Source organism: Gossypium raimondii, chromosome 8 (genome assembly GCF_025698545.1).
Source record: "Gossypium raimondii isolate GPD5lz chromosome 8, ASM2569854v1, whole genome shotgun sequence".
NCBI classification, from domain to species: domain Eukaryota; kingdom Viridiplantae; phylum Streptophyta; class Magnoliopsida; order Malvales; family Malvaceae; genus Gossypium; species Gossypium raimondii.
Window position 1 is genome coordinate 16,943,918 of NC_068572.1, and position 17,073 is coordinate 16,960,990.

Below are 17,073 nucleotides of genomic sequence, written 5' to 3' on the forward strand. Positions count from 1 at the left end.
ATCTTTAACGTAGACAAATCCATGAGGACATATTGGCTTGACTTTGAATGGTCTAGACCATCTCGACTTTAGGTTGCTACGAAATAGGTTAAGTCTTGAATTGAAGAGCAAGATTTGTTATCTCGGTACAAATTCCCATGGCAAAATTTTCTTGTCATGTCAGCGCTTTGTCTTTTTCTTTGTACAGTCTCGCATTCTTATAAGCTTGAGCTCAAATTTCATCCATCTCATTAAGCTTCAGTAGGCGATGAGTGGCAGCAGCACCCGAGTCCATGTTTAGTTTTTTTATTACCCAAAAGGCTTTGTGTTCTAGCTCAACTAGCAAATGACATGGTTTAGCATATACAAGCTTGAAAGGTGACATTCCCAACGGTGTCTTGAAAGTTGTGCGATACGACCACAACGTTTCATCCACCCTTACTGACCAATCCTTACGATTGGGATTGACAACTTTCTCTAGAATCTACTTGATTTCTTTGTTGGAAATTTCAACTTATCCATTTGTTTGAGGGTGATATGCCGTGGAAATTTTATGTTTAACCTCATATCTGTTCAAAGCATTGGCAACTAATCTACAATCAAAATGTGGGCCTTCATCACTAATTAAGGCACGAGGGGTACCAAACCTGGTAAAAATATTTGTATGCAGGAATCGCAGAACTGATTTTGCATCATTTATAGGTAAAGCCACAACTTCAACCCATTTGGAGACATAAATCACCGCAACAAGAATGTAGATTTTCCACAGGATGGTGGGAATAGACCTGTGAAATCAATTCCCCAAACATCAAATAATTCCACCTCTAAAATATTTTGCAGTGGGATTTCGTGTCTTCTTGACAAGTTACTAGTTCTTCGACAGTGATCACAGTTTTGACAAAACTCATTGGCATCTTTAAACATGGTGGGCCAATAAAAACCAGATTGGAGAACCTTTGTAGTAGTTCGCATACTGCCAAAATGTCCACCATAAGGTGCATAATGACAGTGATATAGGATACTTTGAAATTCTTCATATGGAATACATCTCTGAATTGCTTGATTTGCACACTGCTTGAATTGAAATGACTCGTCCTAGTTATATTACTTGACATCATGAAGGAAATTACTCTTTCCTTAATGATTGAGTGCATGTGGCAGCAATCCATTGACTAGAAAGTTAACAATATCAGCATACCATGACAATGCCATAGCCAACAATATGTGCTCATCAGGGAATTCGTCTTTAATTATTTGACCATCACCATACTTATTCCCTGCTTCAAGTCGTGACAAGTGCTCAGCCATTTGAATTTTTTAGTGCCTTTCTTATCTTTTATTTCCAAATCAAATTCTTGCAACATCAATACCCATATAATGAGAACGAATTTTTAGTACTGGTGTTTGCCTTTGAAAAATTCAAAGTTTATTTAGTGGGCACTAAAGTAACTGTTTATGAAGACCATTCTGCCATCAAATACTTGGTGATAAAAAATAAGGCCAAACCTAGAAAATAACAGCATTAAATAATTTCATGAAGTAATTACATAATTGCTGGAAAATAACATCATTAATAATAATTATTGAAATATTGCATTTATTTACCGTAAACTTACCTCGGTACAAAATATGATCAAATCTAACACTTTAGTCTTCAAACTTTTTCTTTCCCCAGTCTAACTCCGGATTTCGTTCTTCTTGATTATGGAGCTTGGAAGCTTGAAAACCCTAACTATGGCTTCCCCCCTTGTAAAATTTGGCCCTAGCTTGAAGATGGACAAAAATTGGCTTTTAATTTTGTTTTTAATTTTTTAATAAGTAAATGACCAAAATGCCCTTAATGAAAAGTTTTGGAAACATGCCTAACCATGTCCATTTTTATCTACAAACTTAACCAATGGTCTAATTACCATATAAGGACCTCCAATTTAAAATTTCATAAAAATTGGACACCTCTAACATATAGAACTAAACTTTTGCACTTTTTACAATTTAGTCCTTTTTACTAAGTTGAGTGCCCAAACGTCGAAATTTTCGAACGAAATTTTCACAAAATCATTCCATGAAATCATAGACCATAAAAATATAATAAAATAATTTTTTTCCTCATCAGATTTGTGGTCCCGAAACCACTGTTCGGACTAGGCCTGAAGTCGTGATGTTACATTTCTCCCCCTTTTAGGGATTTTCGTCCTCGAAAATCTTACCTGTGAAGAGATTTGGGAACTGTTTTCGCATAGTCTCTTCAGGATCCCATTTCCACTCAGGAACTAACACAGGTTGCAATAAACTTGAAGGTACCTAATGTTTAGCTTTTACCTACTGACAAATCAAGCATCTAGAAACAAATTCTGAAATATCTCTTTTCATTCCTGCCCACCAGTATATTTTCCTCACATCATTATACATCTTTGTACTACCTGGGTGAATAGACAAAGAACTGCTATGTCTCTAGCATTAGCAACAACATTTGCCTTAGCCGGGTGGTAATCGATCACTAACTCATAATCTTTAATCAACTCTAGCCATCTTATTTGCCTCAAGTTCAAATCTTTCTGAGTCATCAAGTACTTCAAGCTTTTATGGTCAGTAAATATTCGGCACTTTTCACAGTACAAGTAATGCCTCTAGATCTTCAACGCAAATACAATAGCAACCAGCTCTAAGTTGTGTGTCGGGTAATTTTTCTCATGTGGCTTTAACTGTCTGGAAGCATAAGCTATTACTTTATCTTCCTTCATAAGTACACAACCCAATCCATCCAAGCATGCATCACTGTAAATCAAAAATTTTTTAACTGGTTCTGGCTGTACTAAAACAGGAGCTTCAGTTAACAATGCCTTTAACTTGCCAAAACTCTACTGACATTTTTCAGTCCATTCAAACTTAACATCTTTCTGTAACAACCTTGTCAACGGGGTAGCTATCATGGAAAATCCCTTTACAAATCGTCTGTAAAAACCAGCTAATCCAAGAAAGCTTCTAACCTCTGATACATTTTTATGAGGTTTCCAATTAACAATTGCTGAAATTTTACTTGGATCAACTTTAATTCCATCACCTGAGACAATGTGTCCAAGGAATCCAACTTCCCGAAGCTAGAACTCATTTTTACTAAACTTGGCATAAAGCTTATTATCTCTCAAAATCTGTAAAACGGTTCTCAAATGCTTGGCATGTTCAATCCCATCACGAGAATAAATCAGAATATCATCAATGAACACAACTAGAAATTTATCCAAGTAAGGTCTAAAAATTCGGTTCATTAAGTCCATAAAAATAGCAGGAGCATTAGTCAAGCCAAATGGCATCACAAGAAACTCATAGTGACCATACCTAATCCGAAAAGTAGTCTTCGGAACATCTGACTCTTTAACCCTCAACTGGTAATAACCAGATCTGAAATCTATCTTGGAAAACACAGTAACTCCCTTCAATTGTCAAATAGATCATCAATTCTAGGAAGTGGATATTTGTACTTTATCGTTACCTTATTAAGCTGCCGATAATCTATGCATAATCTCATCGAACCGTCTTTCTTTTTCACAAAAAAACACTGGTATAGCCTACGGAGAACAACTAGTCCTTGTAAAACCTTTATCAATTAATTCCTGCAACTGAGATTTCAATTCTTTCAATTCCAACGGGGCCATTCTATAAGGAGCAATAGAAATAGGAGTTGTACCTGGAATCAACTCAATACCAAATTCCACTTCTCTAATAGGAGGCAAACCTGTCAATTCTTCAGAAAACACATCTAAATACTCATGTACCACTGGCACTGATTCAATTTTCAACTCTAGATCTCTGGTATTCAATACAAAAGCAAGATAAACTTCACACCCTTTTCTCAAACATTTCTAAGTAAACATAACAGAAATCATAGCGAGAGAACCATCTGACTCATCTGAATTAACCTGGATAATATCACCATTTTCACATTTCAACTCAATGTATTTCTTTCCGTAATTCACTATCACATCATGGGTAGTCAACCAATCCATACCAAGAATCACATCAAACTCATCAAATGGCAATAGCATGAGATCGGCTGGAAAACAGTGACCTCTAATCATCAAAGGGCAACTTTAACATACTTTGTCTACAAACACATACTGGCCTAATGGATTCGATATTTTAATCACAAATTCGGTAGATTCTATAGGCATGTTCATATTAGGCATCAATCTCATACAAACATAGGAATGGGTCGAACCCGAATCAAACAAAGCAATAACACTAGTATCATAGAGAGAAAATGTAACCGTAATCACATCAGGGGAGGATGCCTTTTCACGAGCACGTATAGCGTATGTCCTTGCGACTGCTCTAACATCTGGTCTAACTGCTGAGTCTTTGGACATACCCCTGTTACTTGCTCCAGCTCCCAAATTCCTCTGTGGTCTGTCTCTAGTAGAAGCATTTCTCGATATCGCACTCGGTATTACTTCTCTTTTAATTATTTCAGGACAATCCCGAATAAAGTGATCTGGTGTACAACATCTAAAGCAAGCATTTTCATTTGCTCTACACTCTCCAGGATGACGTCTACCACATTTGGCACATTCTGGCCTAGGTGGTCGAGTAGTACCTGTACTTGCGACAGTAGTAGTCTGAGCTCTTGGACCCTCAAATCTTCTGCCTCTGTTTCGGCTAGAATACCTGGCTGAAAAATTTGATCCACTAGAGAACTCTCTAGGCCTCTTGGATGTAGACTAAAATGATCTACTCATTTGCCTTTTCTTCGTGTCTTGCACTTCAATTTCAGCTTTTCCCTTTTCTTTTCCTTTTAATAAATATTCTGCCTTACAGGCTCTTTCAACTAGAACAACAAACTCTCTGATTTCTAAAACACCCACTGACAGTCGGAATCATTATTGAGCCCATCTTCAAATCTCTTGCACATATTAGCTTCAGTGGACATAAACTCCCGAGCATATTTACTAAGTTTGACAAATTCACATTCATACTCGGTCACAGTTATCTTACCTTATTTTACCTTATTTTAACTCAAGAAACTCTTTTCTTTTTTGAACTATAAACCTTTGACTGATATACTTTTTACGGAACTCCTCCTGAAAGAAATCCCAAGTAATTCTCTCACTCGGTACCACTGACACAGGAGTCTTCCATCAATGATAGGCCGAATCTCTGAGAAGTGAGACAACACACTTCATGCATTCTTCAGGTGTATAGGATAATTCATCAAAAACTCTGATAGTATTCTCAAGCCAAAATTCAGCTTTCTTTGCATCATCATCTTTAGTAGCCCGAAACTCTTCAGCCCCTTGTTTCTTGATCTTATCAACTGGTGGTCTTTCTCTTATAACTATAATTACGGCTGGCGAAGCTACATGGGGAACCTGAGTATCATGAAGGGGTGGAGGTCTAACAGCCGGATTCGTATGAATGAACTCGGCAAACCATTCATTCATAGCTTGGAAGAAGGCTTCTCGAACTCCTCCTCCCTGACTAACTGTAACGGGCCTTTCACTAACATCTTGTGGCACCGTCCCTTCTGTGAGAGCGGGCGCATTACTCTCTACATCATTGGTACCAGCTTGTTCGGGATCCATAACTATAAAAGAAAATATTTTTAAATCGTTAGAAGTCGTTACACTATCAAAATACAAGTATGACATGTATAACTAGACTATTATTCATACTAAATATTCCGAGAACCAACTAAACCTTACTGTGATACCAACAAATGTAACACCCCTTACCCGAGACCGTTTCTCGAGTTGAGCATGATGCATTACTTAACTTAACTTATTAGTTTGGGGCATAAAAATTTGCTTTTAAAATTTATTTCACTGTTCTCCATAATGCTATGCACCTGCGCAGCAGTCACTAATTTAATTATCACTTGAGTTATGAAACTCAAAATATAGATCCGTAAATTTTTCCTGAAACCAGATTCATATATTTTCTTACCATAAAAGTTTCAGAATTTTTGGTTTAGCCAATTAGTACAGTTTATTCATTAAAGTCTTCCATGTTTCACTGCCTGACGGTTCTGACATTTACTCACTAAAAACCAATTTTCTCATCATATGATTTTTATATAGTGTTCTAACTTGTTTCTACAGAAAATAGACTCACTAAGAAATCTAGACATGTACATTAAAACTCATAAATATTTTTGTACAATTTTTAATGATTTTCTAAATTCAGAACTAGGGACTCCAAAAATTATTCTGACCCTGTCTAACCAAAATTCAAATATCTCAGAATATAAAATTCCTTTGCCTGCACCGTTATTTTTTTTTGTGAAAATAGACTCGATAATCTTTAATTTTATATATCATTCACTCTCTAATTCATTTTATACTATCCTTTGTGATTTTTTAAAGTCACGTCATTGATGCTGTCCCAAAACTGTTTCATTGCAAATTTTTACTCTTTCATAATTTCTAGGTATAAACTATCACCTAGGCATTCATAATACCAAACATATTCTTACTTAGCCATTTGAATAGCTAAAAATTATCACATATTTACACATCATCCCTTATCAATATCATAAGGACATACATTCAAAAAAACTAAGTCCCTATACATGAAATAGCTTAAACATTGATCATCATAAAATACCGAGTTGTTGTTGTTGATAGTGTGAGCGCTCTCTGACGTCTTTAAGATCCCTGAATTAGCTTTGCAATACTATAAAAGAAGAAAAATAAAAGAAGTAAGCATAAAGCTTAGTAATTTTACAAGCAAATAAATAACAACATTTATCATAAATAATCATACGGATAAATTTCATCAAACATTAGAATCTTTACTCACTTCTTTACTTACTCACTTACTTGTTTACTTACTTGCTTACTTAAATAACTCATGATTATAACTTACTCCTCCCTTGCTGAAATTTATTTCTCAACTGATAACTAAGATATTCTCAATCCTTATAACTCACCTGAATTTATTATTATGCTTTTATCTGAACTTTCATGTAACATGGTCTATTTACTAGCCCGTTGAATCGCTTGGAATACTAAGGATACTCGGGTCTCTTTTCTGATAATACATGCCAAAGCTATGTCCTAGACATAGTCTTACATGGGATGTTTTCTGTACTACCAATGCCATATTCTAGATATGGTCTTACATGGGAATTCCCATATCGGTGCCCATGCCATGTCCCAAACATGGTCTTACGGGGGACCTCTCATATCGGTGCCAACGCCATGTCCCAGACATGGTCTTACATGAGACCTCTCATCTCGGTGCGAATGCTATGTCCCAGGCATGGTCTTACATGGAACCTCTCATAATTTCAATGATGCCAATGCCATGTCCCAGACATGGTCTTACATGGCATCTCATTCCCTTAATGTCATGACATTTGTACCTGATACATTCCCAATGTTTCAACGGGGCTGTTATCACTGATTCTCTGTCATCTCATACTTAAGTCAACATTAAATAATTTCATGAAGTAATTACATAATTACTGGAAAATAACAGCATTAATTATAATTATTGAAATATTGCATTTATTTACCGTAAACTTACCTCGGTACAAAATATGATCAAATCTAACACTTTAGTCTTCAACCTTTTTCTTTCTCCGGTCTAATTCTGGATTTCATTCTTCTTGATTATGGAGCTTGGAAGCTTGAGAACCCTAACTATGGCTTCCCCCCTTGTAAAATTCGGCCCTAGCTTGAAGGTGGACAAAAATTGGCTTTTAAATTTGTTTTTAATTCATTTTAATAACTAAATGACCAAAATGCCCTAAATGAAAATCTTTGGAAACATGCCTAACCATGTCCATTTTTGTCTATCAACTTAAACAATAGTCTAATTACCATATAAGGGCCTCCAATTTAAAATTTCATAACAATTGGACACCTCTAACATATAAAACTCAACTTTTGCACTTTTTACAATTTAGTCCTTTTTAATAAATTGAGTGCCCAAACGTTGAAATTTCTGAACGAGGTTTTCACAAAAACATTCCATGAAATCGTAGACCATAAAAACATAATAAAATAATTCTTTCCTCATCGGATTTATGGTCCCGAAACCACTGTTCTAACTAGGCCCGAATTTGGGATGTTACATCTAATGCCTTTGAACATAACTCATCAAAATGAAATTGTCTGTTTTGCTCCAAAAATTTACATAGAGGCTTTGATATCTTAGAAAAAATCCTTGATAAGGTGACGGTAAAATTCAGTATGACCAAGGACGCTTCTGATTCCTTTCACTGAAGTGTGTGGTGGCAACTTTTAAATGACTTCTATTTTTCCTTTGTCAATGGAAATTCCTTGCTCTAAAATCTTGTGGCCCAAAACAATGCCTTCACAAACCATGAAGTGACATTTTTCCCAATTAAGCACCAGATTTGTTTCTTGACCTTGGGTAAGTACTAACTCCAAATTCTTTCGGCAATCTTCAAAAGTGTTGCCGAACACCGAGAAATCACCCATGAATACTTCAAGGAACTTCTCCACTATGTCAAAAAATATTGCAATCATGCAACGTTGGAAGCTTGGTGGGGCATTACATAACCCTAATGGCATTCTTTTGAAAGTAAATGTTCCATAAGGACATGTGAATGTAGTATTTTCCTTATCAGTAGGAAATATGACAATTTGGTTGTACCCTGAGTAGCCGTCTAAAAAATAGTAACAAGTTTTCTTTGCTAGTCTATCCAACATCTGATCTATAAAAAGTAGAGGAAAATAGTGCTTCTACAATCCACACAAACTTTCCAACCTATGAAGGTATGTGTGGGAATGAGTTTATTATTATCATTGCTGATTACTGTGACTCCTCCTTTCTTAGGTACACACTGAACAAGGCTTACCCAAGATGTAACTACCTATTTTTAGTGAAATCAGAATAGTAGTTTCGGGACCACAAATCTGAGGTCAAAAAAATTATGTTATTATTATTTTATGTTATACAACATGATTGAAATACCGTATAAAAATTTTGTCAAGAAATTTTACTGTTTACATGTTCAATTTGATAAAAAGGACTAAATCGTGAAAAGTGCAAAAGTTGAGTTCTAATAGCTAAAAGTATTAAATGGCAATAGAACATTAATGTGGAGGTCCTTATATGGTAATTATCCCATTATCATGTTAGTGGATGATAATGGCTTGGCAGTTTTGTAATTTGAATTAATTTTAAAGGTTAATTAAGTAATTAATTAATAAATGATAAGTTAAAATAAAAATTAAATTTGCTATCTTCTTTCTCCATCTTCTTCCATTGATTTCCAAGGGGAAAGGAAGCCATTTTCATCCTTAACATTCAGCCATCTTTAATCCTTCAATTAGGTATGCATTTTTGTCCCGTTTCTAAAGATTTCTATGTTTTCGAGATCATTGTAGATTAATCTAGCTAGCCCGAGGACTAATTTGTGAAACTTTAAAGTATTAGTGTTTTGCCATTAATAAGCATGCTTGAGTTTTGAAGTTTGGTGAAATAAAATGAATGGTTGTTGTTAGATAAACAACTTTTTGAAAAGAATTTTTACTAAAATTGTCTAATAGGGATTAAATTGGAAAATAGAGAATATTATGTGGTAAAATTATGAATTTATGAAATACATGGGCTGGTATTAATATTTATAAAAATTAGCTAGGCTTGGGTAAGTATTAAATTGCATGAATTTCATTTTTCGAGCCTAGTGACTAAATTGCAAAAGAATTAAAAGTATAGGGGCAAAATGGTAATTTTGCAAAAATTACATGTTGGACTAAATTGAAAGATGCACTAAAATTGCAAAGGAATTTCAGTTTTAGACCTCGTACGGAGTTAGATCGAGGTAAAAAGAAAATATCGGATTAGTCACCTTCGTATCTACGTACACTTGTCGGGGTAAGTTCTGGTAATTAAATTGTACACTATATGTTTTAAATTGAATGATATGTTTGTAAATTATGTAATTCAATGAATGAATACCGATCACATACCCGACGACATGCAAAGACTACCGAGCCCGGTTTGAACCTTAAGAATTCGTAGGATACAAGTGATATGTCATTAGGGTTAATGATTTTAGCTCATATGAGCTTATTGATACACAGCTCGCACGAGCTTACCATTATTTAGCTCGGAGTAGCTTACCGTTATTCAGCTCGAAGGAGCTTACCGTTTACAGATTGTAAGAGCATACCGATTTAGAGCTCATTGAGCATACATGTACAAGAATTAACGGATTACAGTTTAGTACACCTCGTGTGTACTATCCGCGTATCCAATGATATTCTAAATGGTTCAACGGGCACAGTTATGTTACGAGATTATATGAGTTTGATATGAACTATTACAGGTATTTACATGAAATACATGAAAGTGATGTTACATGATACATTGATATATGAAATGAATAATTCATGTATTGAAATGTAGTTACTTGTTGAATTCATCCATGTGTATTGGATTTTATATATGATTTACTTGGCTAATATGTTGATGAACATGTGTTTAGGTTTTTGGTTAAATTGGTTGGGATATGCTAAGTTAGCTTACCTTAATTGTGATTTAAAATGATAAGTTAAATTCTAAGTTATACTAACTTACTAAGCTTAAATGCTTACTCTGTGTTATTTTTTGTGTTTTACAGTAATTCGGAAGCTCATTTGGGTTAGAAGCTTGTCGGGGCTATATCACACTATCCATTATCTCTTTTGGTACTTTTAGTTTTTTACCATTGGTTGTAATGGCATGTATAGGTTATTTTGGCTAATTTTAGCCTATGAGTGATGTTGTGGTTCTGGTCATATGCTTTGGCTTGTGTTTTGGTATATTTTTCTATGTGTATATATAAATAGCCTTATCATATTTTGTCTGTGGCTTGATTTGTGATAGAATGATAAAGGTAAATGTCAGCTAAATGTGCATTTTGTACATGTGTTTGTGATGTGAAGATTTGGTGGTGAATTGGTGCCTTGATATGTAAGGTATATATATATGTCTAAATATGTTAGTATTTGAAATGTATTTTGGCATCAAATGGTATGTTTTGGTAGATAAATGAATTGGTATGAAAGGATGCAAATTAGCTTGCTATTGATGGTTTATTTGGTTAAATTATATATATGAAAATACATGTTTGAATATTGTTATTTGAGGTTCGTAAGAGCATATTGGTTATATGTGAAATATTACATGTTTAAGACTTGATTTTTGCTTGTTGTGGTTGTCTTGTTATGGCTTGTTGATGTGCATAATATTAAGTTTAGGTTGGTGCCAAATTGGGTGAGGAATGTAGCTTGGAAAATGGCCTATTTTCGTCCACACGTATAGAGACACGGGCGTGTGTCTCAGCTGTGTGTGACACACGGCCAGGTGACACGGCTGTGTGCCTTGTAGCTTATTAAGGGTACAAGTCAGTATGCTCACACGGCTTAGCACAAAGGCTTGTGGCTTGGCAGTGTGACAGACCCAAGTTAGTGAGTTACATAGGCACGGACACGAGTTGAGACACGACCGTGTGTCCCTATTTTGAATTTCCACACGGCCTAAGACACTAGCGTGTCTCTTGGTCGTGTGAGCCACACGGCTGTGTGACCCCTACAGCTTTGAAAATTTTAAATGTTTCCAAAATATTTTTTGAGTTTCTGATTTAGTCTCGATTTGCTTCTAATGTGTAATTTGAGCCTTAAGGGCTCGTATAAGGGACAGTATGTATGATTTCTATTGGTTTCTAACATGAATATTTTATGATATGAAATGTTTGAAATTCTATCTATTTGATCTGTAAACTCTGGTAATACTCTGTAACCTTGTTTTGGCGATGGATTCAGGTTAGGGGTGTTACATCTATTTGTATCAGAGCTACAGTTTAGTCGATTCTCAGACTGAATGTAGTGTGTTCAAGTCTAGCTATAGATGCCATTAAATAACCTGTGATAGTGTTATATCTCCTGGCCGTTTTAAAACATGTTTTCATAAAGCTTAAGCCTCCGTTCACGGAGTAGCTTCGAGTGGTGCTAGACCCGTATCTGAGGGCTAGGGAGGAGAGGTTAAGGAAGCCTTCTTCTAGGTGATGAATAAATAGTTCACCAAGTTTATACGAATGAACCCGTCTGCTAAATAACCTCCACCGCCTCATGTTTCCCAATCGGTTCTTGTTATTCATCAAGGTACGAATCCTATTCGAGTTAGTAAGCCTCCTGTTGATAAGATCTGTAAGTACGGGGTTGAAGAATTCTGATCTACTACCGAGGATGATCCTGTGTGAGCTAAATTTTTGTTAGAGAATACCATCAGGGTCTTTGACGAGTTATCCTTTTCACCGACTGAATGTGTGAAGTATGCAGTATCTCTACTAAAAGATTCAGCTTAGTAGTGGTGGAATACATTAAGTTCTGTTGTGCCAAGAAAGTGTATCACTTGGTCGTTCTTTCAAATCGAGTTCCATAAGAAATACATCAGTCAGAGGTTTCTGGATCGGTAATGTAAAGAATTCCTAGAGCTCAACCAATGTCGCATGACCGTACCATAATACGAGTGAGAATTTGTTCGTTTGAGTAAATATGCTCAAGAGTGCATTTTGACTGAGACTGCAATGTGTAAATGATTTGAAGATGGATTAAATGAAGATATAAAGCTATTAGTCGCAATCCTTGAGTTGAAAGAATTTGTTGTACTGGTTGATCTGGCACATAAAGCCGAAGAGTTGAGTAAAGAGAAAAGACATGTTGAGATTGAAGCCAGAGATTCGGGAAAGAGATTGACGGGAAAATCATACCAGTTAGCATCGAATAAATCTAAAGAATATTACTACCGTTCTACTACTTTTTTGGGACATTCTAATAGAGACAGAGATACCAGACGCTCCAGTCCTAAACCTCAGGCTACATCTATAATGAGTGTGGGTAGTGTTAGAAACACTAGACTCAAGTCCAACCACTGTAATAGACCACATTATGGTGAGTGTCGAATGAAAAGCGGAGAGTGTTTTAGATGTGGTTCTTTTGATCAGTATCTTAGAGATTGTCCTGAGAAATTTGAAAAAGAGAAAGTTCAGACGTCGAGGCCGAACAACACAACTGCCAAAGGTAGACCACCTCGTAATCCCAAAAATGTGAGTGGTAGCCATGGTGCGACGAAAAACTCTACTACGAGATCCGGGCCCGAGCACCAGCTAGGGCTTATGCTATTCACGCACACGAGGATACTTCTGCACCAGATGTTATTACCAGTACTTTCTCTATCTATGATACTGATGTAACTGCTTCGATTGATCCCGGATCGACTCATTCTTATGTGTGCACAAATTTAGTGTGTAGTAAGAATTTACCTGTTGAGTCCACTAAATTCCTGGTTAAAGTGGTGAACCCCCTAGGTCAGTATGTGCTAGTTGATAAAGTCTGCAAGAATTGTCCTTTGATGACTCGTGGTTACAGTTTTTCAGCTGATTTGATGCTATTACCATTTGATGAATTCGATGTGATTTTGGGCATGGATTGGCTAACTCTACATGATGCTGTGGTAAATTGTAGATGAAAGCTTATCGTATTAAAATGTCAGAATGGTGAGATGCTTCGTATTGAATCAAATAATTCTAGTGCGCTGCCTATTGTGATATCAGCTATGCCAGCGTAGAAATATATGAGAAAAGGTTGCAATGCTTACCTTGCATATGTATTGGATACTAAAGTGTCAGAATCGAAGCTTGAATCAATACTGGTAGTTTGTGAGTATCCCAATGTGTTTCTAGATGAGTTACCTGGATTACTACTGGTCAGAGAAGTCGAATTTGCTAAAGAACTTGTACCGGGAACATCACCGATATCGATAGCACCTTATAAAATGGCTCCTATAGAGTAAAAAGACTTGAAAGCACAGTTGCAAGAGTTGATAGATAAGGGTTTTGCTCGACCCAGTTTTTCACCTTGGGGTGCACCGGTTCTATTCGTTAAGAAAAAAGACGAATCAATGAGATTGTGTATTGATTACCGTCAGCCCAACATGGTTACAATCAAGAAAAAATATTCACTGCCTCGAATTAATGATTTGTTCGATTAGTTGAAAGGAGCCACAGTATTCTCGAAGATTGATCTCCTTTCCGGTTACCATCAGCTACGAGTGAAAGATTCAGATGTGCCGAAAACTACATTTAGAACTAGGTACGGACACTATGAATTTCTTGTGATGTTGTTTGGTTTAACTAATGCACATGCAATATTTATGGATTTGATGAAAAGAATCATCAAACCGTATTTAGAAAGATTTGTTATGATATTTATTGATGATATTTTGATTTGTTCTTGAAACGAGTTTGAACATACCGAGCACTTGAGAATTATTCTGTAAACTCTGCAAGATAATCAGTTGTTTGCTAAATTTAGCAAATACGAGTTCTGGCTCTGAGAAGTTAGTTTTTTGGGACATATGGTATCGACTGAAGGCATCAGAGTTGATTTGAGTAGGATTTCCGCAGTTGTTGACTAGAAATCATCGAGAAACGTATCTGAAGTAAGATGTTTTTTGGGATTAGCTGGCTACTACTAAAGATTCGTAAAAGGGTCCTCAATGATAGCTACATTGATGACGCGATTACTACAGAAAGATGTGAAGTTTGAATGGTCTGATAAATGTCAACAAAGTTTTAACTAGTTGAAAGCACTGTTAACCGAAGCACCAGTTATGGTTCAGCCTGAATCGGGTAAAGAATTCGTGATTTTTGGTGATGCATCTTTAAATGGTTTAGGCTGTGTTTTGATGTAGGAAGGCAAAGTGATAGCTTATGCTTCCAGACAGTTAAAGTCACACGAAAAGAACTATCTGAGTCATGATTTAGAGTTAGCAGCTATCGTGTTTGTATTGAAAATTTGGCGACCATTTATTCGGTGAAAAATGTCACATATTTACTGATCACAAGAGTTTAAATTCTTTAATGTCGCAGAAAAATCTCAATCTAAGATAGCACAGATGGCTCGAACTGTTGAAAGATTATGAGTTGGTCATTGATTATCACATGGGTAAAGCAAATGTAGTTGTTGATGCTTTGAGTTGAAAGTCCTTGTTTACTCTACGAGCTATGAATACCCGACTGCCATTATCTAAAGATGGCTCGATCTTAGATGAGTTAAAAGCTAAACTGATATTTTTACAATAGATCTTCGAAGCTAAGAAATGTGATGGTGAGTTGTTAGCTAAACGGGTAGAGTGAGTTGACTTCTGATTCAAAATTTTAGATAGGACCCGATGATTGTTTACTGTTCAGAGGTAGAGTTTATGTACCGAAGAATCCAAAACCCATATAGAAAATCTTACACGAAGCTCATAGTGGTAGCTTCTCTGTTCATTCGGGAAAAAATAAAATGTACAGCAATTTGAGACAGATGTGTTGGTGGCCAAGAATGAAACGCGAGATTTCTGACTTTGTATCTAGATGTTTGATATGTCAGCAAGTTAAAGTTGAACATCAGGTACCTTCAGGACTATTACAAACGGTGATGATACTTGAGTGGAAATGGGATAGAGTTACTATAGACTTTGTATCGGGGTTACCCCTATCTCCGAATAAGAGAGATGCCATTTGGGTTATTCTCAATCATTTGACAAAGTCCGCACATTTTATTCTAATACGTACATATTTTTCACTTTACAGATTAGCTGAGTTATATGTTTCTGAGGTTGTTAAGTTACACAGAGTACTAGTCTCCATTATTTCGGATAGAGATCCCCGGTTTACATCGTGATTCTAGAGAAAGTTATAGGAAGCCCTCGGTACGCGGTTGCATTTTAGCACTGCATTTCACCCTCAGACGAAAGTTAGTCCAAGAGAGTGATTCAAATTATCGAAGATATGCTTCGTTGTTGTGTTTTAGAGTTCGAAGGCAATTGGGAGAATATTTAACGTTAGTCGAATTCGGGTATAATAACAATTTTCAATTGATCATAAAAATGGCATCATATGAGGCTCTGTATGGTCGTAAATGTCGAACTCCGTTATACTGGACTAAACTTAGTGAGAAAAAGGTACAGGGGTTGATTTGATTCACGAGACTGAGGAAAAACTGAAAGTGATCCGAGATAGTTTGAAAGCAACTTCAGATTGTCAAAAATTGTATGCGGATCTTAAACGTAAAGATATAGAGTTCCAAGTTGACGATAGAGTATTTTTGAAAGTTTTTCCCAAGAAAAAAATTCTTCGATTTGGTTGCAAAGGGAAGCTAAGTCCGCGATTTATCGGGCCATACGAGATTACTGAAAGAATCAGACCTGTGGCATACCGACTAGCTTTGCCCTTAACGCTTGAAAGGATTCAGAGTGTCTTTCACGTGTCTATAGTATGACAGTATCGATACGACCCTTCACATGTTATCTCTCCGACAGATGTCGAGATTCAGCCTGATATGACATACAGTGAAGAATCGATCAGAATTCAGGCACGAGAGGTGAAAAAATTGAGAAATAAAAATATAGCTTTAGTAAAAGTTTTTTGGCAGTGACACGGAATAGAAGAAGCTACTTGGGAACTTGAGGAAGCTATAAGAAAGCAATATCCGAACTTCTTTTCTGGTGAGATTTTTGGGGACGAAAATTCCTTTAAAAGGGGAGTTGTAACAACCCGTTTTTAGTGAAATTGGAACAGTGGTTTTTGGACCACAAATCTGAGGTCAAAATATTTATCTTATTATTATTTTATGGTCTACAGCTTGATAGAAATACCATATTAAAATTTTGTTAAGAAATTTTACCGTTTACATGTTCAATTTGATAAAAAGGACTAAATCGCGTAAAGTGTAAAAGTTGAGTTCTAATAGCTAAAGGTATTAAATAGTCATAGTACATTAATGCGGAGGTCCTTATATGGTAATTAACCTATTAGTGTGTTAGTGGATGATAATGGCTTGACAATTTTGTAATTTGAATTAATTTTAAAGGTTAATTAAGTAATTAATTAATAAATGATAAGTTAAAATATAATTAAATTTGCTATCATCTTTCTCCATCTTCTTCCACCGATTTTCAAGAGGAAAGGAATCCATTTTCATACTTAACATTTGGCCTTCTTTAATCCTTTAATTAGGTATGCATTTTTGTCTCGTTTTTAAAGATTTCTAGGTTTTCGGGATTGTTGTAGCTTAATCTAGCTATCTCGGGGAATAA